Raw genomic sequence first — 4,112 nt, 5'->3', positions numbered from 1 at the left:
GTTTCCCTGGTCTGTGGCTGTGTGGGTGCATGTGGGTGTGTCGGCCTGGCCCTGCTGCGAGGGCCCTGAGCCACCGCGACTGCGCTTGGCTTGTTCTGCACGAACCCCGCTCTGTACAGACATTGTGGACTCTGTAAATGCCCAAACATGACTCAAATAAACACACGCTTGGTCTCTGCGGGGCCAGCCACCTGCCTGCAGCCCCTCTGTGGCCTCGGACTAATGTTCCTGGGTCTGCAAGGCCCAGGGGAAGCCCTGACCTCGCTGAGACTTAGCTGGGCTAGCTCCCCAGGGCAGCCACAGCCCCGGAATACACCCCTGCTTCCTCCCACCCCCACTCTTGGGGCAGATCTTGGCTGCACCAGGCCAGTCTTGAGGGGTTCCAGACTGCCCTTTACCTGGAGCAGCGAGAGTGCTGGCTAGGCCACAGGGGGTCTTGCCAGGGCCTGTCCTCACACCTGCCCCCTGACCTCCGTGATGGGCGGTTATCTCAGTTATTTGCAGACAGTGGGCATGCCCCCCACTGCTTGGCTTGGCTCAAGGCAAATCAGGCCCCACCCCCAGGAGAAGCCCGCTGTCCAGGCGGAGGCCCTCAGGAAGGTGGGGTGCAGGCATGGCGGCTGGAAGCCCTCAGGGAGAACGGGTGCTCTCCTCTCTGTGGCCACTTGCACGAACTCAGCAAAGGCCTGAGTCAGGGGTGTCCACTGCTCTCACCTGGGCCCAGGGTGCCTACGAGCTCTCCACCTTCCTCGGGTCCAGGAGCATCTGGGTGGGGGAGCTGCGGCCCAACCCCCGAGTGGACACCAAGGCTGCCTTCCTGGGCTGCCCGTCTCCGGCAGAGGGATGGGGGCGCTGACTGCGTGAGGGCCTCAGCCTGGGGGAGCTGACCACTGAGAGGAGGGAGGGCTGGCTGCAAAGCTCCCGGGTGGTGATCCCTTCTCATGGGAAACGGGCTCAGCTTCATCCAGCCCTGGGTGGCTGGGCTGTGTTCCAGGGGCTATTCTCAGCGCCCAGGAGGCCCAAAGCCTGTCTGCTCCAGCGGGTAAGGGACAGGGGGTGTCGCAGGAGGGGGCCCCGCCCAGAGCTCAGTACCCTGGTGCTCTCATGCTGCAGCCCCCGCAGGCTCCCCTGGCTGCTGTCAGGCTCTCTCAGGAGTGGGGTGATGCGGCTGCTGCTCAAGGACCAGGCGTGGGCAGCTGGGGGGTCTGCGGCTCTCCTCGACATCTGGGCCAGGCCCTGTCTGCCCCCAGGGATCCCAGACCAGCCAGTCCAGTGCCCCTGTGCCACCAGGGAGCAGAGGACAGACAGCAGCCAGGCGTAAAGGAGCAGGGAGGCTGCACAGGTGGCCACAGGTTGCCGAGCCAGGCTGGGCTGGTGGTGCAGGGCCAGACGGTCAGGGTGGAAGGCGAGGGGCACTCAAGGACAATACCTGCTGGACCAGCCAGCCTGGGCGCTCGAGCTGGCTGTGCCCCCTGGTGGCTACCCGAGGGAGGTTCAGGCCTCAGCGCTGCCCAGAGAGCCGCAACTTTTTGGGGCCAGACCAGTGGTGGGATTCAGCCGGTTCTCACCAGTTTGGCAGATACCTAATTTTTTGTTTGTTCGGCGAATTGGCTGTTAAAATGGCACTTGTCATCATGGTTCTCTCTAAGGTGGATGCCTGGGCAGCCTCCCAGTGTGGAAATCACAAATTTACATTCCTTATTCTTTTTTTAACGTTCATCAAGCACAACAGCATCTTCTAAGTGCCAGTAGTCATGTTCATTCCGTCCACAGGTGAAAGAATTGCAAGTGAGGACGCTAATCAAGAAGCAATATGAAAACATCTTAAATAAGTTTTATTGTTTTTTTATCGTGTATCATTGAATATTTTTTTATTACTAAAACTCTTATGACAATCTAGTTTTGTGTACCTGTTATTATTCTTATTTAAATATTAAGTGCATGAAATATACACTACCTTTCAGTATTTTTTTCATATATATATATATATATATATATATATATATATATATATATATATATGTACTTAGAACGATCATTAGGGCAGAGAACCGGTTGTTAAATTATTTGAATCCCACCACTGGGCCAGATGTCAGGGTGGAAGGGGAGGGGCCCATAGAGAACACGTGCGGGACAAGGCAGCCTGGGCGCTCTGGGCTGGCTGTGCCCCCTGGTGGCCACCTGAGGGAGGGTCAGGTCAGGCCCTGGCTCTGCAGCGGGAACAGTAACTTTTTGGGACCAGAGTGGCAGACTGCAAAAGTGAGGACTGTGGTGGTGTGGTGGTACAGTGGTACAGTGGATAAAGCATTGACCTGGAATGCTGAGGTTGCTGGTTCAAAACCCTGGGCTTGCCTGGTCAAAGCACATGTGGGAGTTGGTGCTTCTTACTCACCCCCCTCTAAAATGAATAAACAAAATTTACTTTTAAAGAGAAAATTAATAAAGGGGCCCTGCATGGTTGGCTCAGTGGTAGAGCGTCGGCCCGGCATGTGGAAGTCCCGGGTTGATTCCCAGCCAGGGCACACAGAAATGCCCATCTGCCTCTCCACCCTTCCCCCTCTCCTTCCTCTCTTCCCCTCCCGCAGCCAAGGCTCCATTGGAGCAAAGTTGGCCTGGGCACTGAGGACGGCTCCATGGCCTCCACCTCAGACACTAGAATGACTTCCCTTGCAGTGGAGCCACGCCCCAGATGGGCAGAGCATCGCCCCCTGGTGAACATGATGGGTGGATCCCTGTTGGGCGCGAACGGGAGTCTGGCTCTCTGCCTCCCCTCTTCTAATTGAATTTAAAAAAAAAAAAAGGCAAGGGAAAATCATGGAGAACACCTGCTGGACCAGCCAGCCTGGGCACTTGGGCTGACTGTGCCCCCTGGTGGCTGCCTGAGGGAGGGTCAGTCCCCAGCATTGCCTAGAGAGCAGCAAATTTTTGAGGCCAGTCCAATGGTGGGATTCAGCCAGTTCGCACCAGTTTGGCAGAACCGATATGTAATTTTTGTTGAATTTGGCGAACTGGCTGTTAAAATGGTACTTGTCATCAGGGTTCTTTCTAAGGTGGGGCTCCTGGGCAGCTGCCCAGTGCGGAAATCACAAATTTACATTCTTTACTCTTTTTTGACTTTCGTCTGCACAACAGCGTCTTCTAAGTGCCTGTAGTCATGTTCATTCCGTCCACAGGGTGAAAAGAATTGCAAGTGAGGATGCCGATCAAGAAGCAATACCCAAACATCCTAAATAGCCTGACCAGTGGTGGGGCAGTGGATAAAGCATTGACCTGGAATGCTGAGGTCGCTGGTTTGAAACCCTGGGCTTGCCTGGTCAAGGCACCTGTGGGAGTTGATGCTTCCTGCTCCTCTCCCTTCTCTCTCTCTCCCCTTTGTCTCCCAAAATAAATGAAAATATTAAAAAATAAAGGAAGTACCTTAAATAATAGTTTTATTGTTTTTTGTCACGTATTGTTTTTTCATTAATATTTTAAAACTCATACGTAATCTAATGTTGTGTACCTTTTATTGTTCTTATGGAAGTATTAAATGCATGAAATAATAAACTACCTTTCAGTATGTCCTTTATTTTATATTTAAAACGGCTATTAGAGCAGAGAACTGGTAGTTAAATTATTTGAATCCCACCGCCGGGCCAGACATCCGGGTGGAAGGTGAGGTGCTCATGGAGAACACCTGCGGGTCAAGGCAGCCCGGGGTTCCGGCTGGGTGCGCCCCCTGGCGGCCGCCTGAGGAAAGGCAGGCCCAGGCTCCACCACGGAGCAGCAGCTTCGGGGTATTGGGGTTGGTGAGGGCGCCACTTGCAGGCAGGCTTAGGGGTGCGACAGAACAGGGGTGTAACACGTCGGTAACTGGGAGGGACTGGCGTGCTGCAGGACCTGTCACAGCCCCACACAAGTGTGGAAAACGGGATGCAGGGAGGGGCTGGCTCCTGGACCTGTTCCCTGCTGCCTTGGGGGCAGTGTGGGTGCCAGACCGCCAAGAAAAGCCACCTGGAAGGGGGCCCAGGGCACTGAGCTTCTGTGGCCTTGCAGGACAGTGCCTGCGTGGGGGTCTTAGTGGAAAGTAAAGGATGGGCGGAACACGCTCAGGTGCATGCAGCAACAGCCAG

Source organism: Saccopteryx bilineata, chromosome 3, assembly GCF_036850765.1.
Source record: "Saccopteryx bilineata isolate mSacBil1 chromosome 3, mSacBil1_pri_phased_curated, whole genome shotgun sequence".
Classification (NCBI taxonomy): Eukaryota; Metazoa; Chordata; class Mammalia; order Chiroptera; family Emballonuridae; genus Saccopteryx; species Saccopteryx bilineata.
Note: the sequence above shows the minus strand (reverse complement) of the source record.